This window comes from Tupaia chinensis, unplaced genomic scaffold, assembly GCF_000334495.1.
Source record: "Tupaia chinensis unplaced genomic scaffold, TupChi_1.0 Scaffold000066_1, whole genome shotgun sequence".
NCBI classification, from domain to species: domain Eukaryota; kingdom Metazoa; phylum Chordata; class Mammalia; order Scandentia; family Tupaiidae; genus Tupaia; species Tupaia belangeri.
This window is the reverse complement of record NW_006159525.1, coordinates 9,171,286-9,198,780: the sequence shown is the minus strand read 5'-3', so window position 1 is coordinate 9,198,780 and position 27,495 is coordinate 9,171,286. Positions and strand designations below refer to the sequence as shown.

Genomic DNA, 27,495 nt, shown 5'->3' with positions numbered 1-27,495 from the left:
GTTCGCCTCCCTCAACCTTGACTCAGTCCGTTAACTACTCTACGCTGTGCTCGCAAAGCTCCTTTCGGAGAGCAGTTTACTGACCCAGACGAAGGTTCCACTTTATTTATTTGTCTTCTTTCAAGGATCACGTGTCTGAACCGAACTGCTCATTTCCTCCTTTCTGCTGCTCTATGCTCTCTCTTTATAGCTTCTTCGAGGCCAATTACATGTATATTAGACCATTTATCATTGTTTGACAGCCTTCTGATTCTCATATTTTTCTTTTTTTTCACTGCCCCGTGTGTGTGTGTGTGTGTTCAACTTTTTTTTTTTTTTTTAATTTTTGACACAGGGTGTGTGTGCTCAATGGAGAGAGACAGAGGAAAATGATACATCACACCCCAGGGGGATGGTCATCCCACAATTTCTTTTCCTTCATTCTCCTTCTTGGATTTTTGGCATGCAAACACATGTGCCCAATGTGACTGTTAAGTCCACAGGTTCAATTCTCAAACCATGCTTAACCATGCAGGAGTCCAGTGCCTTAATCAGTACGCCACCTGCTGGCCCTGTGTGTGTTTTAATTTGTTTAATTTCTTTTGGCATATCATCAAGTTACAGGTTATTTCCTCAACTGTGTCAAATGTATTAATTAGCCATTAAAGATGATAGCTTCATTTTGGAACCAGCAGTTAGTGTAATGGCCATGTTGCTGGACTCCCATGTAGTTGACCGCAGTTCAAGTCCTGGACCTGGTGGCTTAAACTCACACCAGGCGTGTATGCGAGCATGCCCAAGATCCTGAGAGGAGAATGGAGGAGAAAAGATTGCGTCATGGCCATTTTCCCAGGGGGTGATTTCTCTCTGTCTCTCTGGCGAGCTAATGAGCCCTATAGCAAAAATCTTTCCAAAAAAAGAAAAAAATGCATAAAAAAAGAGATAGCTTCATTTCTCCTATTCTATCTTTCTTAAAGTTTCTATCCCTCTGCTTAGGTTCCTAAACCATTTATGCATAATATACACTTTTTTCACTAGGTTTTTAACATAGTAATAATACTATTGGGTTTTCAGGAAAGTCATGACAAATTTTTGCATAGAAAAACATAGAAAACTATGTCATGACTTTCCCAGCAACCTAATAATTTTAAATTCCATCTATGATAGTTTTAATATCTGGGTAATTTCGAAGTTTGGTTTTGTTGATGGCCGTGTATCTTGACAGTGGATTGTTTTCCTCTGCAAATTGGTATGTTTCATCATTTTTACTGACTTTCAGACATAGTGTATAGAATACTAAGGATTGAGGTCAAAAGTATACCCAGGAAGGAGCTTTTCTTTTCTTCTATTGTTTTATTTATGTGGGGTGTTGAGTCATCAAGACTTTTGCTGAGTTTGGATCTTGCTGCTACTACTATTCCATCAAAGCACGCACAGGATTCAAGGTCCTCTCGCATTGCTTTGTGGTTAGGCTGGGGCCGAGGAGCTGGGAAGGTGTGGACTGTACCTTTACTAAATGACTACACCTCAGAAAAGAATCTCCGTGCAGCTCTCACTCCTCCTCCAGTAGCTTCTTCAGTTCTCAGTAGGCTGGTGGGAAAAACAGGGCAGTTCTCTGATGGCCTAGTTGGACCTCAAGCGTGGGTCACCTGGGCTTTACAGGTGAGGCCAGTCTAAGTAATCCTACATCACCTCTTCAAAAACCTTGGTCTGATTTGAAACTGTAAAATTCCTCATGCAGAAGTATTTTCCTGGCTCCCCTCTATCACCGATTCTCTAATGACATTGTGTAGAATCCTGAGCTCAGAACCCTTTCTTGCCTCTCATCCAGGGGTACAGGACATAGTCTTTCTAATTCCTCAGCTGCAATGGGTTAACTGATTTCTTTGTATTCACTGTTTAAGAAAGGTTTATTTTGTCCATGAGTAAGACAGAAAAGAAAGACATTTAAAAAGGGAGAGACAGTAACTTCCACCAAAGTCTTCATGCCACAGTCCATCCCCAATTTTAGCCAGTTCTAGATCATAAGCAGACACATACTGGCATGCTCAGGGAGGACTCTTCCTATGTGTGTAAGCCTCAGAGAGCATTCCACTACCGTAATGTTATATCATCCGGCTAATTTACCTACTTTTTACGTGGTGAATGATGCCACCTCTTTCTAGTATGCTCTGCCACAAACGAGCCAATCCTACATCCCCCTTATTTTGGAGAGAAGTCTGTACATCACTGGAATTCATGCTATTTTTTTTCCTTTGTTTCCTCAGTTCTCTGAGGGCTTCAAGAAAAGTTAAGACAGTACAATAGTTTCTCTGGCTTTTCCTTATTATTAGGCTGAACAGTCTTTGCAGCTTTTTATATGCTAGGTGAAGGTAGAACTCTCGCCTGCCATTGGATGTGTTTCTAGATATTAAATGTCTTTTATGATCTCACTTAAAGGATAATGTTTTAAATATTTATTGGTTATTCATTGCTAGTATATAAGAATACAATCAATTCTTACATTTCAATATTAAACTTAGTGACTTTGTTGAATTTACCTATTAATTCTAATAGAATGTTGTTTGGATTAACTTTTCTTTCTTTTCTTTTAATTAGAGAGAGAGAGCGAGAAAGCCCCCTCCATGGAGCATGGTCATGCTACCATCCCTTCTCCTCCAATTTCTCCCTCCTTTCATGATTTTGGACATGCACCCACATGTGCCCAGTGTGTTTCTCAAGCCACAGGGTTCAAGGCTTGAACCACATGGTTGACCATGTGGGATCCAGCCACCTTACCCCCATCACACCACGGATGGGCCAGGGTCTTTGAATTTTCTCAATAACTACTCGATATATTATTTTTTCTTTACAGTCACCATAAATCATTTCTCTTTCTCTGGTCTTACAGTACTGGAAGGACCTCCAGTATCATGTCCTGTGATATAGCTTTTTCAGTTTCACAGAAACATTTTAATTATTTTGATTACTTACCTTTAAGTATAATTTTTTTCTTATTTATTTATTTATGTATTTATTTTTTGAGAGATTTTTGCTATAGGGCTCGTGTGCTCGCCAGACAGACAGAGAGAGAGATAGAGAGACAGAAAGTGAGAAATCACCCCCCCAGGGGGGATGGTCATGCCGCAGTCCCTCCTCCTCCATTCTCCTCTTGTGATCTTGGGCACGCACGCACACGCGCCCAGCGTGGGTTTTAAGCCACCAGGTCCGGGACGCAAACCGCGGTCGACTACGTGTGAGTCCAGTGACATAGCCATTACACTAACTGCTGGTCCCAGTATAATTTTTTTCTAAAGAAGCTCCTTGATATTATTTATGACATTAATTGTCCCTTATTCCCAGTGTGTTAACATATTTTCTGATGAATGTAACCAGCTTTTCTGTACCTTTTCAATTACCACAATGCTTTGCTTTTTTATTGGATTAACACAAAGAATAACATTCACATATTAAAGTAGTTTTGCATTTTATATAAAACACCACTTATTTTATGACGTATTATTAATCTTATACATTACTGGATTCCATTTACTCAGTTTTGTGGGTTATTTTGAATTTCAGAATTCATTTCTGCTACATGTGTATGTTTTTCATGTTTCCCCTTTTTTAAAAATTAATATTGTCTTTTTTTCTGGAAACTTTACTCAAATTGTGAAATTAATTGGGATATAGTTTGTTTACATTACATGCAGGTATTTTAAATAACAAAATACCTATAGGTAGATAGAAGTATCTTTTCTTTTTACTTTCAGTTAGTAAAGTTCTCCTTCTCTCAATAATTTTCTCTCCTCTTCTCTATACTTTCCTCTTTTCCTCTTTATGCCCTTCCTTTCCCCTCTATTTTAGATTAGCTTTGTCAGAGATTTATCAGATACATTAGTATTTTATAAAATACAATGCAGTATTTTTCCTTTGTTGCTTTTCTTTGTCTATTTTCTACTTTGGTGGCTTCTACTTTTATCTATATTCTTCATATTTTCTCCTGTCTACATTCTTTGGGTTAATTTGTTCTTTTTCTAAATTCTTGAGCTGGGTACCCAGAGCACTGATAGATCTGCCTATGGTAAATAGATAGATAGATAGATCCATATTTTAATTCCCCAGAGGGCATGTATGCTCACCAAAGAGAGACAGGGAAGGAGACAGGGAGAGAATGAGACAGAGAGAGAAGGAAAATGAGAAATCACCTCCCATGATGGATTACACAGCAATCCCTTCTCCAGCTCTCCTTCCTTCTGGGATGCATGCACACATACCCTGAGGTGTTTCAAGTCACCAGATCTGGGAATTGCACCATGTGTCATCCCTCAAGTGGGATCAACCTGTCTCAACCATCAGACCACTGCCTGGTGCTAACTTGTTGATTTTAAATTCTTATTGTATGATTTATTATTTAGACATAAATTTTGTACATATCCATAGCTCATAATATAGCTTTTCAAGGTATACATGTTGTATGTGACAAACAAATTCAGAATATTGCCATACACGTAATTTTCAACAGAGAAATTTACTATCTTGTATGTGTTAAGTACTTCTGCTCTGAGCCCCTCCCACACACCTGCTGCTGTCCACTTTTGTCCAGTGTAGTCCCTGGTGTCTACACTTTCCCTCTTTATTAGCATATCACCAGATCTTTCCTTTCTTTTTTTTTTTTTGGAGAGGTTTTCGCTATAGGGCACTTGTGCTCGCCAGACAGACAGAGAGAGACAGAGAGAGAGAAAGTGAGAAATCGCCCCCCAGGGGGGATGGTCATGTTGCAATCCCTTCTCCTCCATTCTCCTCTCGGGATCTTGGGCACGCATGCACATGCACCCAGCGTGAGTTTTAAGCCACCGGGTCCGGGACACGAACCGCGGTCGACTACATGGGAGTCCAGCAACATAGCCATTATGCTAACTGCTGGTTCCCGATCTTTCCATTTTTTGTCACAGAGTGCAGACATTCAATATTTTCTGAGTGGTAATGTACAGAGTTGGTCTTTCATAACCTGACTTACTTTGCTTAGACTTAAACTTCTATATTTATTCACTTTTTATCAAATGACAAGGTCTCATTTATTTTTTAAGACTTTATTCTATTTCAGTTATGCATCTAACGCTATGCCTTTTTCTTTAAATATTATTTAGTTGAATCTACACATTTGATAAGTATTTTCTCATAATTATTTGTGTTAAATATCTTCTGGCTTCCAATGTATTGATTCTTACAAGTCAAGATCTTTAAGTGTATATTTCTTCAAGTTCAAACATTTTTTTAAAAATATATCTCTGTTGCTATTTTTAATTTTTTCAGTAGTATTAAACACTGAGTTATAATTTTCCTTATTTATTAAAATGTGCTTTGCTGAATAGTACATTGATGATTTTGGTAAGTGTTTCTTGTATATTTGTGTTATGATGTATGCAGGGAGAGCAAAGGAGATGCCACACCTAAGGCCAATTAAAGGAGTCTTATTATTACCATTATTATTATTAGTAGTAGTATTTTTACATTCAATCGCCATACATCATTTAGTTTGTAAAGAGACTTTACCCAGCATAGTAAACACCTCAGATCAGACCGGCACAGTTGAGAATGCTATACACATCATCATCAACAAGCACTAAACCATTTCTGTGTCCCACAAAAGTCTTACTTCTAATTTTTCCCCAAATTTTTTTCCTACATTCTTCCCCCCCCCATTCTTCTCGCACTTCATCCCTAGTGCCCATAACAATTTGCAATGTGTTTATGTCCTCCAGTTTTTCAGTGCTCTTATTCAAAGCCAGAGGCTGTGAGAAGACTCAGGTCTCTCAAAGTCCTCACACCCCCAAAGTGAAGGGGAGAGGTGTAAGAAGCCAAAAGCCGCATCCCATTCTTAGGAGGGGAGGGTGGTATAAGCACTTACAGAAGTCAAGTTAAGCATTTAAGGATTTAGCAATTACTGAGGTTATTGCAGGGGGTATTTGTAAGTGAGGAGGGGAGGACCTTCTTTCTTCAGTTAGCTGCTTGCTGGAAAAGTTTCAACAGAGCTTTTAACAGGGCCGTAAAAGGATGACACTTTCTGGAGGGCAGTAATGGAATTATCTGCCTTGTTGTCTCCCTTGCTACATTTGGAAATAATGTATATGTCACATTATACAAATTTTATGCACAAGTTTATAAATGCCAATGTTCAAATTTAAATACTAATTTTTGATTTTTAATTTCTACTTACATTCCCAGTTCTCGAGAATGGTGTTGTTAAAATTCCTTAGTATTTTATAAATTTCTCTTAGTTCTGTGAAATTTCACATACTTTCATATTTGTAAACTGTAACATATTTTGAGGCTTTTTCATTATGTGCGTAGTAATGAAGATTTGGATAATGGAAGTAATGAGAATTAATAATTTTCTTCAGCAATGCAGAACTACTGTGAACAAAATCAGTTTCACTGGAACTGTGAGAACTAAAGGTAGATTGGAGTACAATCAAGAGAGGATGAAAGGGTAACTGTGGACACAGACATTATCAAAAGATCCTATATGCCGAGATTTGTTTTTTAAAGTAAGCATATAAAAATTTGATAGTGTGCATGGATCAAGAGTGTGGGGGGGATACCTTGGGGTGTATGTAAATGTGTGTGTGTTTACAAATTTGTGATAGGCATTTGCACTCGCCAGAGAAAGACATAGATAGGGAGAGAGGTAGAGAGCGAGAGAAAGTGAGACAGCAACCCCAGGGGAGACGACCATCCTACAATCCCTTTTCTCCTCTATTCTTCTCTGGGGATTTTGGGCACACACACACATGTCTGGCATATTTTTCAAGTTACCACGTCTGGGATTCAAACAGCACTTTCAGCCATGTGAAGTCCAGCTGCCTTAACCACCTCACTACCTGGTTGACACTACATCTGTGTATTTAAGTAAAAATCATTAAAAAGCCAGCAAGTGGCATGGTGGTTAAGGCACTGGACTCTCACGTGACTTACTGAGATTCAAGTCCCAGACCTAGTGCCTTGAAACTCACTCCAGCCATATTTGCGTGCATGCCCCAAGTCCTGAAAACAGAATGAAAGAGAACAGGTTGTGCCAAGGTGTGACCATCTTCTTTGGGAGATGAGTTTTCCCTTTTTTTCTCTCTGTCTCTCTCCAGTGAATGCATGTGTCCTCTGGCAAAAATCGAAAAAGAATTATATAGCATCTTTTTATAAAGATAATGATTGATATTTGACAATGAAGGAAAGAGGAGGACTAATTGCAAAGGCAGGTCATTAAGAGAGTCTAGGATCCAGTGTCCAATGGTGAATACTTCACCCATTGCAGTACAAGGGGACAAAGAAAATGCAGACATGTAAGTGAATAGATTGTCAGTTTTATGGTGGAAACATGTGGATGGTGTCTTCTCACCATTTTTAAATTTTCCTTGTGAGGTCATGAGAAAGGTCAACACTGGACGATGAGCAGAACAGGGGATGGCAGGATGGAGGGTGGAAGACAATTGTGAAGTTGTTTTATGAGACAGTGAGAGAATAAGTAACTAGGAAGGTGAAGTAGGAAGGAAATCATCCATGAGGAACTCCTGGAGGTTGGTGATTTTAAGGCAAAAGTGGGACCAGTTTCATTTCCCTCAAATAGCAAACTTCGAGGGGGTGGTTTTGAGATGAGCAGACAGGGCATGAGATTTCTCCCTTCTTTCCTGAGAAAAGTTTGTCCTCCTAGCATCTTCTCATACTGGGGTCATTCATTGCATGCCTCAGTTTGGTGCCATTTACTGGGCCATGAATTTCCTAAAGATTTCAGATACTGATTCACTCTCAATCCTATTTCTGAGTGTTGTAAAGTCTTGGTTTTTTGTTTCAGTAAAAAGTTAGAAAGGATGGAGCAGGTGCTTTTAGCAGATGTCATTTTCAACCAGAAACAGGTAAGAAGCCTGATTTACTAGCCATGTGATGACACTTTTCTACTCTCTGAAAGTGTGTCATGTCTTGCAGGAACAGCTCACGTGGTCACCACCTCATCACCGTTTTTCCTGCTCTGCACATTCTTATGTCCTTCGCACAGACTTTGTAAAGACCAATCATACGGTGACTCTCCCAGAGCTGCTGTTCGTGGACTCCACTGGTATACCCCTTTCAGTTCCTTCTTGGGATCCAGGGTCATCTAAAAGTCAGCTCTCCTTCATGATGAGACAGCTCTATTTTTGTACTAACTTAAGGTGTCTGAAAAACTAATTTATGTGATAGATTAAAGTGACAGAAAAAAACACCCAAGGCACAGTCATTTCACATGGTGCAACAGATTTTCAAAATAAAGCAGCTTTCATGTCAACATGGTATCCTCGGGAGGACTGGATACTCTGTGACTATTATTAAGTCCTTCATGCATCATTAATTCCCCCACGTGGAGGTGATACATCTCACTGCAAAACTAATTCTGAGCACCTAAGAAAAAAGCAGAACTGAGATTTTACCTGTCTTGATCACAGATTATAGGTATTGTTTAAAATAATGCTACCAAGGAGATGAGATCCAACATCGCCTTGTGTTTAATCCCTCTCCTTCCCTTTCAACAGTGTCAACTCAGGCTTTACAGTGGAATCAATAAGGAAAAGCTTTTGCATCTATTTTATGGATCCAATATGCATTCTTTAAACAAGCATGGTTGCGGTTTCTGCCCTTGGTACCTACTTGTTCTTGTGTGGGAATGTCTGGCCATTGTTTTCATTTTGGACCAACTCAGAAACATCCTTGTGAAGGGACATGGCCTGACGTAAGAGAGATCACTGCATTGGCTACTTCTAGCCTCTCATTGGGCACAGCTTGATTCCTCAAAGCTTTTCCAAAGGAGAAACATTTATTACTGGTGATGCTTGGATTAGAAGGGCTGAGACTAACACATGGTAAGAAAGTCTTGGTAAATGATAATTTGGGGAATTTTATTTCTGTAGATGAAATTTTTAAAGTGGTAAATACCATCCGAAGAACTATCAGGTCTAAACAACAAATTTATTCTAAATGCTAGCCTTAAAATATGTGTTTAAGGGGCAATAAAAAATATTCAGCCAAAAAAAAAAAAAAAAAGCAGTGATACCAATAGAATGTAGTTGCAGATTATTCCTCTACTATGATGTTTTTTGTTTTTTGGTTTTTTTTTGAGAGGTTTTCGCTATAGGGCGCATGTGCTCACCAGACAGACAGAGAGAGACATAGAGACAGAAAGCGATAAATCACCCCCCAGGGGGGATGGTCACGCTGCAATCCCTTCTCCTCTATTCTCCTGTCGGGATCTTGGGCACGCACGCACACGCGCCCGGCGTGAGTTTAAGCCACCGAGTCTGGGACGCGAACTGCGGTCGACTACGTGGGAGTCCAGAGACATAGCCATTACGCTAACTGCTAGTTCCCTACTAGGATGTTTTAAAGGAGAAAAATTCAATAGATAAATGATTAAAAGACTTTATAGTGGTATCAACATGAAAATTTTCCCATTCTATCTATTATGTAGTCATTACTTAAATTAAGATGCAGGAAAATATATTTTCATTTTCTAGAAGATTTCTGACATTATGATCACTTACTAAAATATAATTTAAATCTATCTTTCTACCTACCATCTCTGGTTCCTCAAATAATTGGAATCAGCTTTACGTTAATGGAACAGTCAATTGTGCAAAGCTGGTAATAGTAATGAAAGCTTGAAACCTGTTATTCTGGAGTTCGCACACATCATCAGGTACAGGCTTCTCCACTTTAATTCTGCAGGTCTCTAAAGGACCAGTCGTATGACACCAGCCATGGGCATCCACGTAATCCTTGATGGTAGTGACAGAATAAATAGCTCTAGCAGGGAAAATGCAAACCAAGTAAGTTTATAAAAATGAACCGTGTGTCGCTGTGACTCTTAGCCTGACACACCAACCATTCAGCAACACCAACAACACCAACAACTGAGCAAAGCTGGTGTTGTGTGACCTGGGAGAGACCGAGGGAGGAACGGCACAAAGGCAGGCTTTAGGGAGACTTCCAGATAGCGTGACTTCAAATAGTGTGGAACTTTCCCATGGAGATTTTATTGTGTTCTGTGAGTGTAACTGTGGCACTGTTGCTCAATATTCAATTCCATCTGGGAAATATGAAGAAAAAGGATCTCTAATGGCGCACATCTTAGCAATTCGTCACTGTGAAAACCTGCAGCATTCACTCACTCTGCTGAGCTGAGATCCTGTAACTCCTGTTATATAAAACACAAAGCTGCTGTTGACTAGCTCCGGTATATAAGCACTGAAGCAGCCCACACCTCATTTGATGCAATGCATTCATCTATCGATGGTTCATCAGACAGCCATTAGTCAGCATCTTTTTTCTGTTATAAACACTATTATCCTTGAGGAATGATGGTTCATTTCGAAATGGTTAATAGTAAATACATTTACGAATAGGGCTTAACAGTTAAAAACATCAAGTATCTACTGTGTATTTAATATCATTTTGCTTCTAATGTTTTTATGATTCTCAAATATATTTGAAAATATACTAATCTATACAAATTTTGTCCTCCTAAATACCTAGACTCATCTTCAGCGTCACCCTTCATCAACCTGTTCACTTCTGCTTCTCACTTTATCCGGGTGTGAAAGTACAAACACATTTTATAAGCTTCAGAGCCCAGACAAAAATACTCCTGGAAACCATAACAAAAATGCTATAAAGTGAAAAACAACTTGTGTTAGTTTTTTTCTTCCCCATCATTCAACTAGCAGCTTTTTTTTCTTTTCTTTTTTTTTTTTTTTAAGACATGTTGCCTTTATAATTGGACTAAATCCCTTTGGGCTCTAGGCTTCTGGCTAGTCTATCATATTGTTTTGCTGTTTTGCTTTGAAGAACTGTTTTTCTGAATTTAAGTGTAATACAGAAACTTTGGGCAATATAAAAAAATAAATGTACATATAAAGATATAAAGCTGATGATACTTCCTTCCAGCTTTTAATATCATTTAGAAAGTTCTCATTTTCCTAAGATAATTGTTGCTAAAAAAATAATACAAACAAAATCCAATTAAAATGGAAACTAGCCTATTATTGTGTCAGTGTTACTAGATTTAGCAAGTGTAAGTACCCGACATTCACTTAAATGGAAATGTCAGGTAAACAACAAAAATATTTTTAGAATAAGTATGACCCTTGCAAATATTGCATTAACACATATACATGGGACATACTTAGACTAAACTCTTTTTTTTAAGAGATTTTTGCAATAGGGCATGTGCAGTCACCAGAGAGACAGAGAGAAGCAGAGAGACAGAAAGCAAGAAATCACACTCCCTGTGGGGGTGGCCATCCCACAACCCTTCTCCTCCATACATGCATGCATACATACCTGGTCTGAGTTTTAATCAACCACATCTGGGACTTTATCTGTGGTTAGCTACGTAGGAGTCCAACAATGTAACCATTATGCCATCTGCTGATCCCTAACTTTTTTCATTATTTATGTGAAATTCAAATTTAGTTGAATATCTTATCTTGTATTTGGCAATTTAATTTCTTATAAAGACAAAAGGTTGAGTGTGACTTGGTTTGAAAACTATATAAAAGTTGTGGGGCCAGCAGTTAGCGTAATGGCTATGTCACTGAACTCCCATGTAGTCGACTGTGGTTCGAGTACCCGACCTGGTGGCTTAAACTCATGCTGGGCGCGTGTGCGTATGTGCCCAAGATCCCGAGAGCAGAATGGCTGGGAAGGGATTGCAGTGTGGCCATCCCCCCTGGGGGGTGATTTCTCACTTTCTGTCTCTCTGTCTCTCTTTGTCTTTCTGGCGAGTGCATGCACCCTATAGCAAAAACCTCTCCAAAAAAAAGTAAAAAAAGGGACCAGCAGGTGGCATGGTGGTTAAGGCGCTGGATACTCCCACATGGCCAACCAGGGTTCGAGTCCTGAATCTGGTGGCTTGCTTTCTCACTTCCCTCTCTCTCTCACTCTCACCCTCTGTCTCTCTCTGGTCAAATTAAAAAAATAAATGAATGAATAAATAAAATAAATAATTATTAAAAAAAGAAATGACCCTCTATTAAAAAAAAAGGAAAAAAAGGAAAAAAAACTATATACTGGTTGTATTTATCTTTAATTAAAATTTAGAATTATAGTCAATCCCTTCTCCTCCAGTCTCCTCTCAGGATTTTGGGCAGGCACGCACATACACCAGGACTGATTTTCGAGCCACCAGGTCAGGGATTCGAACTGTGGTTAACCGTGTGGGAGTCCAGTGCCTTAACCACCACGCCAAATGTTGGCCCTGTTTCCATATTTACCATTCAACTCCCTGATTTCAGTTGCATAGTGTTTGCCATAAAATGAGATCGCCCTTCAGCCTGACCGAGAAGAATCAGGGATGGGAGAGCTACCAAGGCAATGTAGGCATTGATGAAGTGCCCACAAACAGTCTTTAGTAAGAAATTGCAAGGGACCAGCAGGTGGCGTGGTGGTTAAGGTGCTGGACACTCCCACATGGCCAACCAAGGTTCAAGTCCTGGACCTGGTGGCTTGCTCTCTCACTTCCCTCTCTCTCTCACTCTCACCCTCTGTCTCTCTCTGGTCAAATTAAAAAAATAAATGAATGAATAAATAAAATAAATAATTATTAAAAAAAGAAATGACCCTCTATTTAAAAAAAAGTAAAAAAAGGAAAAAAAACTATATACTGGTTGTATTTATCTTTAATTAAAATTTAGAATTATAGTCATAATTATACATTCATTTTTAAAACAAACATTTTTTTCCTCTTTGGATTAGTTTTTACTCCTTAATTGTGTAAAAACACAAAACCACTTGGTTTTTGTTTGTTTTTGCTATAGGTTGTGTGTTCTCACTAGAGAGAGACATAGAGAGAGGGAAAGTGAGAAATCGCTCCCCCAGGAGATGGCCAAGCGTGGTCACATCACAATCCCTCGCTTCCATTTCTCCTTCCCCTTAGGGTTTTGGGCACACACACACACACACACACACACACACACACACACACAATGTATTTTTCAAGCGACTGCATCTGGAACTTGAAATGCAAAGTGCAGTGCACCATGTGGGATCCAGTGCCTTAACCACGACGCCATCTGCTGGCAGGACCGGACCTTTTACTATTCATCTTACTCTCCAAGATAGACCAGCATATGAGTAGATTTGACTGATAAACATTTAAGGCTTTGTCTAGAGGACTACTCTATCTTTTGACGAATGAATTGTTTTACATTTTAAAAGTTTAATTCTTTCATGACACACAGAGAGAGGGAAAAGCAAGAGACAAGCACTCTCAAAAGACTTTCATACCTCCTAGATACAATTTTCCCAGACAGTTGGGATCATGTGTGCCTGCATCCTGGATACAGGTCTACCTGGAAATGGGACCTGCAGTCGTCAGTTTGGATCCAGCATGGCTGAACAGTGTGTTACCACGGCACCTGCTTCCCAGACCTGCTGTTTTGTTATTAAACGCTGGCAGTTGCATCGTCCATGTCTACTTTCCTTCCTCCAGAACTGAAACTCTGCTGCGAACTTGAGCATCATCTGCATTGGTTCAGGAAATGTTGCATCTTTCACACGTCCTAGTTTTACTTTCCAAATGCTTTGCTTTGTACTGGCCATTTCAGAGACACTAAAATAAGCAAGAGACTAATAAACAAAGGTATCGATTCAGTAAGCAGGAAAGACCATTTGTTTAATCAAGGAGGAAAGCTCAGAAGGGACTCATTTTATAAAAGAAGTCATTGTTAATTTTTTTTCTTAGCATTGTAATGACTTGGCCTCCTTTCAAACTTCCAATGTTGTCTGGTTTTAAAATGTTCATAATAATGAAAATGCTTACCCAAAAGAAAAATCTTTCTTGATTCTTGTTTTGACAGTCTCTTGAGAATCTTTTCAGAAATTTTCTAAACATACAAAAAAAGTCTGTGTGTTTACATGTGAGTACTCATGTGATATTTGGCCAGCATTCTGTGTGGAGTGAGTTGCTCGGGGTATGTGTATAATTACATGTGTGTACATCGGTGTAAACTATATTGAGGCTTCTGTTTAAGTGTGTGTATCACAAGTGGTAGCCCCGTATGCACACAGCTCTGTTTTAAGTATTATATCATAGACATTATGCCCTATCAGCCATTAAAAACAGTACTGGGGTCAGCAATGGCGTGGAAGTGAAGGCAGCTGAATCCCACATGGCCGACTTCAGCATTGAGTCCCACACCGAGTGGCTTAAAAATCATGCCAGGTGTATGTGCATGTGTGCCTAAAATCCCAAGAGGAAAAGAGGAGAAAGGATGGCCGTGTGTCCATCCCATATAGAGGGTGATTGCTTTTTCTTTACTTTTCTTTTATTTATTTATTTATTTATTTTGAGAGGTTTTTGCTATAGGGCGTGTGGGCTCACCAGAAAGAGAGAGAAACAGAAAGCAAGAAATCACCCCCCCAGGGGGGATGGCCACACCACAATCCCTTCTCTCCGTTCTCCTCTAGGGATCTTGGGCACGCATGCACATAGATGGTCGGTCCCTGGAAGGTGATTTCTTACTCTCTCTCTCTCTTTCTCTCTCTCTGGTGAGTGAATGTGCCCGATGGCAACAGATCTGAAAAAATAAAAGGCAATATAATTATTTTAAGTTATAATTATTTTAACATAGTTATATGTTATCACATATTTAAATAATCCTATATGGGTAGACACTTAAGCATTCAGAAGAGCCGTATCTATTTACTTATATTTTAGACTCTTCTTTGAAAAGAATCCACTGGCAGACAGTACAGGCCTTTCCGCAGGGACACTGTCTCATCGCTTTTGGCTCTTCCACACACTGACCTTTTGACTTTCATCCTCATAGTCACTTTGGGCTCCACGCTGTTTGCTTTGTAATCCCAACCACAATGGCCAAGTTTTAGGCAGAAAGGAACTCTGTCCAGTTGAGTCTCACCATAAACATTCCACCTGTATTGTTTTTGTTTTTGTTTTAATTGCCAGAGCATGCATGCACTTGTCAGAAAGAGAGGGGTTGGGGAGAGAGAGAGCAGCCCCTGGTAGGGCATGGTTATGTTGCTGTACCTTTCTCTCCTTTCCTGCATCCTGTCAGGAGGTGGGGCATGCATGCACATGCACCTGGCATGTTTTCCAAGCCACCTGGGCCAGGATTCCAACTGAGGTGGGCGTGTGGCCTCTGAGTTCCAATAAGGAATACTAAGTCGCTGCACTACGAACTTTCCACTCTTGTATTCTACTACCTAGTGCTTTTTCACACTGTCAGGCTTCGGTGCCAGAAATGTTGTGAAATCCAGTCCTCCCTGCAGGTACCTACATCCTGTCACGTTTCTGAGACTGGAAGGGTAAACAGCGTAAGCAACTCCTGACATATTAAAACAATGTGTAGATTTGAAAGTTCTATAGCTATTTCATAAGGGTGCCAATTTTCTTGAAATTATACTCCCACTCGTAATGAATAATAGTGCCTATTTCATGCTATTCTGTCAACACGTGTTAATGTCAAAAAATAAAAATTGGGGGCTGGCCCCATAGCATGGGGGTAAGTGCTGTGCAATCCAATCCTGTGGAGTCCAATCCTACATGGCTCAAATCCTGGCTTGAACCCTGGTCTCAGTGGCTTGAAAAACACAATGGAGGGGCCGGCAGGTGGTGTGGAGGTTAAGGGCGCTGGACTCCCACATGGCCGATTGCAATTTGAGTCCCAGACCAGGCGGCTTCCTTTCTCACTTTCCCTTTCTCTCTCTCTGTCTTTCTCTGGTCGAATTAAAATGAATGAAGTTAAGTAAAATAATTCTTAAAAAAGAAAGAAAGAAAGAAAGAGAGAGAGAGAGAGAGAGAGAGAGAGAGAGAGAGAGAGAGAGAGAGAGAGAGAGAGAGAGAGAGAGAGAGAGAGAGAGAGAGAGAGAGAGAGAGAGAGAGAGAGAGAGAGAGAGAGAGAGAGAGAGAGAGAGAGAGAGAGAGAGAGAGAGAGAGAGAGAGAGAGAGAGAGAGAGAGAGAGAGAGAGAGAGAGAGAGAGAGAGAGAGAGAGAGAGAGAGAGAGAGAGAGAGAGAGAGAGAGAGAGAGAGAGAGAGAGAGAGAGAGAGAGAGAGAGAGAGAGAGAGAGAGAGAGAGAGAGAGAGAGAGAGAGAGAGAGAGAGAGAGAGAGAGAGAGAGAGAGAGAGAGAGAGAGAGAGAGAGAGAGAGAGAGAGAGAGAGAGAGAGAGAGAGAGAGAGAGAGAGAGAGAGAGAGAGAGAGAGAGAGAGAGAGAGAGAGAGAGAGAGAGAGAGAGAGAGAGAGAGAGAGAGAGAGAGAGAGAGAGAGAGAGAGAGAGAGAGAGAGAGAGAGAGAGAGAGAGAGAGAGAGAGAGAGAGAGAGAGAGAGAGAGAGAGAGAGAGAGAGAAAGAAAGAAAGAAAGAAAGAAAAACACACTGGGCTCATGTGCAAGCATGCCCCAAATCCTGACAGGACGGAGAAATGGAGGGAAAAACGGATTGCGACATTACCACAGCCCACTGGGCAGCACTTTGCCTCTCACTTTCTCTCTGTCTCTCACTTTCTCTCTCTCTATCCCTCACTTTCTTTCTTTCTGGAAAGTGCAAAACTCTCTGGCAATTAGAAAAAAAAGGTAAAGAAATAAAAATATAAATAAAAATTTTCTGCAAACTGTTAGGATAAAAGTGGTATTTTAAAGGTTTTTTGTTGTTGTTTCTTCCTGATAGATGACACTGAATATCTAATGCAATAGTTAATAGCCATTTGCATGCCCCTTTCTGTGAACTTTAAGTTTATTTCTTTTGTCATGTTTCCTTTTGGGACTCTGATCTGTTTTTTAGCTGATAGGAGTTTTCCAGTATGTGAGATGAATTTATGACATAGTCTGCAACTGTTTTTTGCACACACACACACACACAGAATATTTTCTCTCAGGCTGTGGGTTCTTTTCATTTTCCTTTGGTGCCTTTTATTAATGAGCAGTTTTAATTTATTTTCTTTTTAAGTTCAAGAGGGCACTTAAACTTGCCAGAGAGAGACAGAGAGACAGAAGGAAGAGGGAAGAAGTACTCCCCTCAATGGGGTGTGATCACATGGCAATCCCTTCTCCATTTCTGTCTTACCAAGATTCAGAGCACACATTCACACACTCTCCTTACGTTTTTCAAGCTGCTGGGCTTTGAATCACAGCCACATTAGGTCTGGCTGACTAGGCTAGAGGCTGGCCCAACAATGTTACATTTTGATTAAGACTAGTTTATAGATTGCTTTCATTATTTTATTTTAATTTCTTTTATACATTCAATCACTATACATCACTTAGCTTGTAATTTTCCAACATGAATACATTTTTCACCAGCTGAGGATACGATACACATTATCATCAACTGATAATAATCGATTTCTGTGTCCCATAAATGTTTTGCCTCTTTATTTTTCTCCTTAATGCCTTTCCTCACACTCTCCTCCTTCTCCCACCCTCTTCCCACACTGTAGCCAGTATCTATAACCATTTCCCGTGTTTCTATTTTCTCTTTCAGTTTCAGCCAGAGTATGGACAATCAGTATATATTAAGTGGAGACATACAATGTCTCTCTTTCATAACCTGGCTGGTTTTCCTCAGCAGTAAATCTTCCACGTTCATCCACTTTCCATCAAAAGCCAGGGTCTTATTTTTTTATGGCTGAGTAGTACTAGTACTTTTGTGATCTATTTAAAAACAACTTACTGCAAAGTAATAAAGATATTTTCCTATGTCTTCTTCTAGATGCCTTATATCAATATCTCTAGCTTTTATGTTTAGGTTTATGATTCCATCTCAAGTAAATTTTATGTATGGTGTAAGATAGTCCGAAGCTCATGTTGTGCTTTTATTTCTTATATTTAGTATACAGAAATTCAATGATTTTGATACATGGCAACTTGCACTAAGAGATCTTCCTCAATTCACTAATTAGAACTACTTTAAATATTTTTTTCTATATTTTCTATGTAAGCAAAAATGTCAGCTTAGAATACTTTTTTCCCTTAATAGTTATGTCTTGTTTTCTGACTTTAGTGTACTAATCTTCCAATATAATATTAAACATAATTGAGAAAAATACATTCTTTATTTAATCTTAGCTGAAAATCGTCCAATATTTTACCATTAACGGTGATGATAACCGCCTATTTTTCTTAGATATCTTTTATCAAATAAAAATTATTTTCAATTCCTTGTTAACTGATACATTTTTCCATATAAGTTTTCTTCCTTTATTGAGATGATTACTTATTTAAGAGACGTTTTTCTATCAAATACTGATTGCTTTGAACATTTTTTGGGTTAAGGTGAACTTGAGTTCCTGGAATCAACTCAACTCTGTGTATATATATGATGACAGAACTCAAGGATTTGTATTTACTATTTGATCTGATTTGCTAATATTCTGAATTTTTTTTAGTCCATAATTGTAAGAAATATTGATAGGTAATTTTTTTTTTATAATGTCCTTATTCAGTTCTGATATCAGCAGTACGTTGACTTTCTAAAACAATTACAAGGTGTTTGTTTCTTTCATTTTTTTTAAGTTCATTTATTTCTTCCATGACAGAGAGACAGAAAGAGAGATAGAGACTGAGACAAAGAAAGTCACTCCCAACAGGGGCCTCAGGCTGCAATCCACTCTCAGTCAGCCTGGATTATGAATATCACACTTAACAAGCATACACAGGGAGGCCTCAGAACACAACCTCAGGACCTTGAGTCCAGTTGAATTAATGCTACACCACCATCTGATCACTCCCTTTTTTCCTTGATGTAGGGCAATGGTTGGGCCTTAGAATACAATGTTGAATATCTGTGGTAAATAGGAATCCTTTTTGTCCTTGTCTTGGGGCATGCAATTCAGTCAGCACATTAAGATAATGTTAACTGTAGGTTAACTGTAGATGTCCTTTGGAAGTTCTGGGTATTTATTTTAAGAATTATTTTGGCCCCTTGGGTATTTTTGTTTGTTTGTTTGCTAAAAGCATTATATTTTTTTCCATTATGAGTGAGCATTATATTTTGTCAAGTGATTTTTTTTCATTTATTGATATGACCACGTAATTGCTCTTATTTATTCTCTTAATATGATGAACTATATCGATTACTTTTCAAATGTTTATCAAACAACCTTTAATTTGTGAACCCTACCAAATAGTTTTGTATTGTCTATTTCTATGTTGTTGGATTTAATTTGTCAATTGTAGTAGTTTGCTAGGGTTGCTGTACCAAAGTACCATACACTGCTTTAATGAAAGTCTACTTGATCACGGTTCTAGAAACTGAAAATACAAGATCAAGGTGTCGGCAGAGTTGCGTTCTTCTGAGCAGAGCGAGGGAAGAGTCTGTCGCAGGGCCCTCTCCTTGGCTGGAAGATCGCCATTGTTTCTCTGTGTCCACAGACAGGGAAACAACACTCTCTGTATATCTGTACTTGGTTTTCTCTTCTTGTGAACATGCCAGTGATACTGAATTAGGGCCCAGTTTAGTTACTTCAGTCTTAACTACCTGTTTATAGATCCAATGTCCAAATACGTCACATTCTGAGGTACTGACACTTCAGCATATGAATTTGGGGCGTGCACGATTCATCCCAAAACACCAAAAGATAACCATTTTAAAAAAGAACATTGGTGGGAACCAGCAGTTAGCGTAATGGCTATGTCGCTGGACTCCCACGTAGTCGACCACGGTTCGCGTCCTGGACCCGGTGGCTTAAAACTCATGCCGGGCGTGTGTGCGTACGTGCCCAAGATCCCGAGAGGAGAATGGAGGAGAAGGGATTGCGGCGTGACCATCCCCTCTGGGGGGTGATTTCTTGCTTTCTGTCTCTATGTCTCTCTCTGTCTGTCTGGCGAGCGCACGATCCCTATAGCAAAAACCTCTCCAAAAAAAAAAAAAAAGGAAAATAGAAAAAAAAAAAAGAACTTTGGTTTCTTTATTCACGAAGGATAGAATCTGTAAATTTCTACCTTCTTTTTTTTTTTTTTTTTAATAGTCTCTATTAGATTTACTTAGGGATATGTTGATCTTTAGAATGAGTTGGGCACTCTTCATTTCTCTTTCTCTTTTTGTTTTCCTAAATAGATTCTGTAAAAACAAATTTCTTTGAAATTTGATAAAACAATATCATCAGATTCTGGAGCATTCTACTTAGGGAAGTTTTTAAAAATAATCTTTAATTGGTACATAATAACTATGCATATTTATAGGGTACAGTCTGATTTTCCATACATGGAAACAATGCATAAAGATTACATCAGAGTGATTGGCATAGAGGAAGGTCTTTAACTGAAGCAACCGCTGGAAATATCCATACAGCTATTCAGGTTAGCCTATTCTCTGTGAGTGAGCTTTGACATTTGTATCTCTCAAAGCATTTGTCCAATTTACATGAATTGAATTTGTTGCCTGAGTTTTTCTTACCATTAGGTTATTATCCTTTGATAGTTACAGAACCTGCAGCGATATCACCTCTCTCATCTTACATATTAGCAATTTGTGTCTCCTCACTTTTATTCCTTACCAGGGAATTTAGAGGTTTATCAGTTTTAATGATCTTTTCAATGCAGCAGTTTTAGTTTCATTGATTTTTTTTCCCTATGGGTTTTATTTCATCTATTTCCACTCCAGTCTTTAATCTTTCCTTCTTTCTCTTTAAATAAAGTTTAATTTGTTCTTTTTTTTTAAATTTTATTTTTACATTTCTTAAAGCAGATGCTGAGGCTATTGATTTGAGTTTGTTCTTCTCCAATATAGGTGTTAAGTGCTAAAAATTTCCTCTTAATATAACCGCTGTAGCTAGTGACATCTCACAGTTTTCGAGTTGCCAGAGGGCAGGTGCACTGATGAGAGGAAGAGAGAGAGAGCGCCCCCTAAATGGGCACGGTCACACTGCAATCCCTTCTATTCCATTTCTCCATCCTGTGGGGATGTGGAACATGTGTGCATGCACACACCCCCACCCTCACCCCCCATATGTTTTCGGTGCACTGATGAGAGGAAGAGAGAGAGAGCGCCCCCTAAATGGGCACGGTCACACTGCAATCCCTTCTATTCCATTTCTCCATCCTGTGGGGATGTGGAACATGTGTGCACACACCCCCACCCCGTATGTTTTCCAACCTACTAAGGCCAGATTTCAAACAGTCACTGGCTCTGTGGGCACTGGCTCACCTTAGTCACTATGCTCCGTCCCACATATTTTGATGTTCTGGGGTTTTGTTTGTTTTTGAGAAATCTTTCTATAGGGCACATGCCTTCTCTGGAGAGACAGAGAGAAACAGATGGAAATTGAGAAATCCACCCCCAGGGGTAATGGCCATGCCACAATCCCTTCTCCTCCAGTCTCCTCTCAGGATTTTGGGCATGCACATACATGTGCCCAGCATGAGTTTTAAGCCTCCAGGTCCAGACTTGAACCAGAGTTGACTATGTGGGAGTCCAACAACATAACCATTCTGCCATCTGCCGGTCCCTTGATGCTGTGTTTTTATTTGTATTCAATTCAAAATGCTTTCTAATGACACTTTTGGCTTTTTTCTTAGCTCATGTCTTATTTAGATATATAGTATCTGTTGTCCTAGCCATGATGTTGTAGGCAGTAGGGGTGTTTCTATGTAATGCTGGAAGCCACAGGAGAAAGGTCTGGGCTTTTGTCTGGGTCTACCTTGTGCACCTGTGATTCTGGCTGGTTGCAGGACTGGGGAGAATTACAGCATGAAGACCCTGTCAAGGGTGCCTTTCACTTACTCTTTCTCAAAAAAATAAATAAATTTTAAGAAAAAAAAATTACATTTGTTTAGCTAAGTTTTAGGGTATATTCGGAGATCATTCTGCTATTGCTTTCTAATTTTATGGGCAGAAATCATGCTTATATCACTTATATCCTGTTAAATATATTAAGATTTGTTCTAAGGCTCAGAATATGCTCTATTTAGGGGGGCAGCAGGTGGTGTGGTGGTTAAGGGCCCTGGATTCCCACATGGCGGACCCCGGTTTGAGTCCCAGATCTGGTAGCTTGCTTTCTCACTTTCCCTCTCTCTCTCTCTCTCTCTCTCTCTCTCTCTCTCTCTCTCTCTCTCTCTCTCTCTCTCTCTCTCTCTCTCTCTCTCTCTCTCTCTCTCTGTCCCTCTCTGGTCAAATTAAAATAAATAAATAAAGTTAAATAAGATAATTCTTTAAAAAAAGAAGAATATGCTCTATTTAGGTGACCATTTCACATGCTTTTGGAAAGAATGTATATTTTGCTGTTCTTGGTTAGTCTATAAATGTTAATTTGCTCAAGTGGGTTGATAGCATTCAAATCTGCTATGTTTTTATTTATATTCTCTATCCTTGTCTATCAAGTATTGAGGGAACATTGAAATCTTGATTATAATTGTGAATTTGCTTGTTTCTCCTTGAAATTCTAACAATAAAAATATTTTCAAGTTCTGCTATTATCTATTTAAACAGTGTCGTTAAGTCTTTCTGATAAACTGAAACATTTAACATTATAAAGCAATCTATTTTATCTCTAGAAATATTCTATGCTCTGATAAAAAAAATAGATAATTTTTATGTTATTCATAGATACTGGAAATAGCAGTAACTTATACTCTAACAGAGGATAACTGTGTCTATTAACAGTTCTACCACTGGGAACTGTTCTTTTATCAAATGTCTGTTTATTCAAAAGTGAAAATGATATTATATTGTTTTAACTGTATTGCTTTAGTTATTCATAATTTTATTTTTAGGAGTTCAATACATGTTTGTTTTGTTGATTATCTAATCTTTCTAAGTCAAAAGCATTGCTCTAAGTGCTTAAGGAAGGCAAAAAAAAATTTAAATGACAAAAATAAATAAATAAATAAAATGTAGCCCTGGTAGGTTGATAGAGCCAGTCAGGATCTGACACCAATTACTATGGCAGAGTCATGATTACATCATAAGCAACCTTTTTTAAATTTAATTTTGTTTTATTGTGATAAACACACTTAACTTGTGCTATACCTCTTAACACACTTACTTTTTTTTATCTTCATGTAACTTTAAAAAAAATTCCTTTTAGGGACCAGCAGTTAGCGTAATGGCTGTGTCACTGGACTCCCATGTAGTTGACCGTGGTTCGAATCCCGGACCCGGTGGCTTAAACTCACTCCAAGCACGTGTGTGTGCGTGCCCAAGATCCCAAGAGGAAAATGGAGGAGAAGGGACTGCGGAGTTACCATCCCCCCAGAGGGGTGATTTTTTGCTTTCTGTCTCTGTCTCTCTCTGTCTGTCTGGCGAGTGCACGCACCCTATAACAAAAAAACTCTAAAAAAAAAAATTCCTTTTCACTCTTAGTTGTTGTACATCTCCATAGCACACAGTGTAGTTTTTGTAATCAAATCAAGGATATTATCACATGCATATTTTCCTTTGGAGAACTTTACATTCTTATGTCTGTCAAGCACTTCCTTCTTCAGTCTCTTCAACCCAACCTGATATCCACTCCCCTTCCCTATAGTATCTGATATCCACACTTATATTCCCTATCATTATATCTCTAGGTCTTTCCATTTCTGTCATAGAGTGTAGACATTCAGTATATATTGACTGGAGACATACAGTGTTTGTCTTTCATAGTCTGGTTCACTTTGTTTAGAATTAAATCTTCTATGTACATCCACTTTGTATCAAATAACAGGGTTTCATTGTTTCTTATGACTGAGTAATAGTACATAGTGAACATGTCACAGTTTTTTTCAATCCAGTCATCCACTTTTGGGCACTTGGTTTGATTCCATGTCTTAGCAATAAACATGGATGTACAGGTGTCTATCAGACTGAGTATTTTTCTGTCCTTTAGGTAAATACCAAAGAGTGGAATTATTGGGTCAAATGGAAGTTCTACTTAGAGGTTTTTAAGGAACCTTTATATTGTTTTCCATTGTGGCTGTACCAATTTATATTCCTTCCAGCAGTATAAGAGAGTTCCCTTTTCAGGACTTTTTGTTTATTTATTTTTGCAGGTGAGTTGTTTGTGTTCCCTGTGTATCCTGGATACCAATCCTTTATCTGAAGTATAGCTTGCAAATATTTTCTCCCATTCTGAGAATTGTCTTTTAACTCTAATTATTACTTCCTTTGCTGTGTAGAAGCTGTGCTTTTAAGGTTCCTACAGTTCCACTTGTCAATGTTTGATATTGCACTTTAGAGCTCTTATTTAAGAAATATTTGCCTACTCAAATGTCTTCAAGTATTTCCTCTGTGTTTTCCATCAGTAATTGTATAGCTTGAGTTTTTACATTGAGAATTTTGATCCATTTTGAGCTGACTTTTGTTAATGATGAGAGATAGGGGTTCAGTTTCATTATTTTTTGCAGGTGACTATTCAGTTCTTCCAGCACCATTTGCTGAAGAGACTTCAGCTTTCCTATTGGATTATGCCTTTTGTCAAGAATCAGTTGGTTGTATGTTTTAGGGTTTATTGCAAATCTTCTATTTGTGTTTGCCCATCTTTATAAAGATGTTTAAATGTTTGTCCAATTGGCTGGGTTCATTAATAACCTTCTATTTCTAAGAGTAGTGGCGGATCTGTTTTCAATATTGTGCTATACCATTACATCTTTGGAATCCTAAGATTTTATTATAGGTAGGTAAATAAATAAGTGATTTTCTTTCTGCTGTCTTTAACTGCGTGTATGTTTTCCCCATGAAAATTAATTTTGGGGCCAACAGGTGGCATGGTGGTTAAGGCACTGAACTGCCACACAGCTGATTATGATTTGAGTACCAAACCTGGCAGCTTGAAAATCATGGTAGGTACATGTGTGTACCCTCAGAATTCCAGGAGAATGGAGTAGAGAGGATTGCACCATAGCCACAATCCCCCCCCCCGGGGAGATTTCTCACTTTTCCTTTCACTGTCTCTCTTTCTCTCTCTAGTGAGCACACATGACCTAAAGCAAAAACCTTAAAAAATAATTTTGAGCTTTATTGACTTGTTTCCATTTTCCATTTTTGTTCCATTTTAATTCATGTAACTACTGAAGCTATTAAGAAAAAAGTATTTCAGTAGCTATAAACTGTATGCTATTCTATATTAGTATTTGTCAGTGTAATTTGAATAAACCTTAACACCCTCAAATGCCTTTAGTAAGCAAACCTAATTTATTTTATTTTATGACTTCTTATTCACATTGAATTGTGTTACATCTCTAGAGCACAGAATATGGTTTTTCAAAGCATACATGCAGTACATGACAATCCAGTCAAGCATATTACCATATTATACATCACTATTTTAAAAAATATGACCTTACTTTGCTGTTACAAAGAGCAAAGATATACTAATTGCTCAGTATTACTTGTTGACCTGAATTGAATTTTGCTATATTGAAAATTTTAAGTGAGAAGTTCAATTAAAGTTTAATCTCTCCATATTTCTCATTATTCTCTTCTGTAAAACACTGCATGAGTTTGATGAAGGACCTGAATAGGCACTTGTCTCATTTTCTCATTCTTGAGTTGAGGTCTTGTTCCCTAACTAAGATCAGGAGCTGGCCAAATAAGAAAGAGAAAGCTAAGATGTACAGAGCTACCGTAAAAATTTCTTCCACTATATAGTTCTTTCAAACACTTTTAACTACATATTCATTAGTTTAAATTTAAGGAATTCTTCTTACATGTAGCCAGTTTGCTACAAGTGTTCTCTGAATTATCCTGTGAATATGCTTAAGAAGAAAGGTTTGTGTATTGTCTCTAGAATGATATTATCCTGGGGTACAAAAGTGTATAAGAATAATAGTAATATGTAATATAATGTAACAGCATGGCTATATTCTATGGTCAGTTACAATTCATTTACTCTTTAAATATGTTTTGTGAAGAGGAGAGTGGTTAGTATGTAGTCTTATTTGGAGTATAAATGTTGTGTTTATGTTTTCTCATTTATCAAAAAAAGAGAAATTAGGGAACCAGCAGTTAGCATAATGGCTATGTCGCTGGACTCCCACATAGTCAACCGCGGTTCGTGTCCCGGACCCAGTGGCTTAAAACTCACGCCGGGCGCGTGTGCGTGCGTGCCCAAGATCCCGAGAGGAGAATGGAGGAGAAGGGATTGCGGCGTGACCATCCCCCCTGGGGGGTGATTTCTCGCTTTCTGTCTCTGTCTCTCTCTGTCTGGCGAGCGCATGCGCCCTACAATGAAAATCTCTCAAAAAAAAAAAAAAAGAGAAATTATTCATAAGAATGAATTACACAAATGAAATTGAGTTAAATACTGGTAATATTTGCAATTACACCAGGATTCATTTGGGGTGTAAAGAAGTGGAACAAAATTCTTCCTAAATATAAATGAGCACACCACCTTTGCTTGAGTCCTTACCTTGTGTGAATAACATAACTTAAAATGTATACGTAGAGAAAGCCAGCTCTTCCTAGAGGCAGAGAAAGCTGTTTTATCTAGTCCATCATGATGAAGGGTCTAAAGATGAACCTGTGGATTCTTGAAAAAAAGAGTACTTATAAACAACACAACTAACTCAACCTTAAAGTTTGTGAGCGTTGTAGATCTACTGTATCTCCCACTGGTTAAGTCAATGGGAACAAAACAATATTATGTGCTTCAGGTCTCTGTATTGTTCATGTGGTCTCAATATACAAAACTGCCATCTTGTAGGTAATGGAATCAAGAGACTATTGGCTCAGTCTCCTGGTGTGTTGGTGTTTATAAATCAGTGGGATTATTAGCAACATGTCAGTCTCCTGCTTCAAGTGCTTAAAAACCTTACCTTCGCAACATCAGAAATAGTAATCCCAACCAAGATAATCAATAGGAAATCTCAAATATAGGGTACTTAAGTAATTTTCATAAGCTCAAAGGATGAGCAAGAGCGTGAGCCAGTTATAGTTAGTTGGGAGATCTGACATTTCAGATCATTTTCAGAACCATCAGCTGTAACATCTTCCTTGAGCTCCCAAAAGCCAGAAACACATTCACAAGGGTAAGGTTTTGGAGATCTCTTGAAAGTCCATAGGCAATAGCTTAGAGCCTCAAGAAGTGTATTTGATCTTTTTGGAATAGTAAAGAAAAAAAAATGAACTAAGCATCTCAGTCTGCTCATTTATTTACCTAATATGCTCCTTTCTTTCTTTCCCGTGTGTCTTTATACTTAAAGTATGTCTAATATTGGAGACCTAGTTCACAATATATTTCTAATTATTAGTCTTTTCATGTCCCTTTGTGTTTATCCTGCTTCAGTGAGCTTCCTGATTTTCATGTGATTTCAATTTTGGAGAATGAACAATTAAGGAATAAAAATATAACACTTTAACAAAAACATGAACTGGAATGTCATTAGCTCTTTCATCTAATTGTTTTTATGAATAGAAACTTTCCTAAAGTATATCATATTTTGTTTTGATAAGGTATGCATAATACTAAAACTATTCTGTCAGGGTGCCAGTAAAATGGAATTGCTACCTTGTTTATGTATTCACAAGGTATTTTTATCTTTAGTAACAATTCATAAGGGAAAATTTACATATCTTTGTATAGGT

The 27,495-nt window shown here is 38.4% G+C and overlaps 1 long non-coding RNA gene across 1 annotated transcript in view; it reads right to left on the bottom strand.

Moving 5' to 3' along the window:
• Positions 1 to 13,272: 13,272 nt before the first annotated feature.
• Positions 13,273 to 27,495, bottom strand: part of LOC102483837 (uncharacterized) — an 87,741-nt gene continuing 73,518 nt past the window's right edge. Inside the window, exons 4-5 of the long non-coding RNA XR_333574.1 lie at positions 26,321 to 26,440; positions 13,273 to 13,608 (exon numbers count right to left, since the gene is read on the bottom strand). This is a non-coding gene — a long non-coding RNA (uncharacterized LOC102483837). The remainder of the gene's footprint in view (positions 13,609 to 26,320; positions 26,441 to 27,495) is intronic.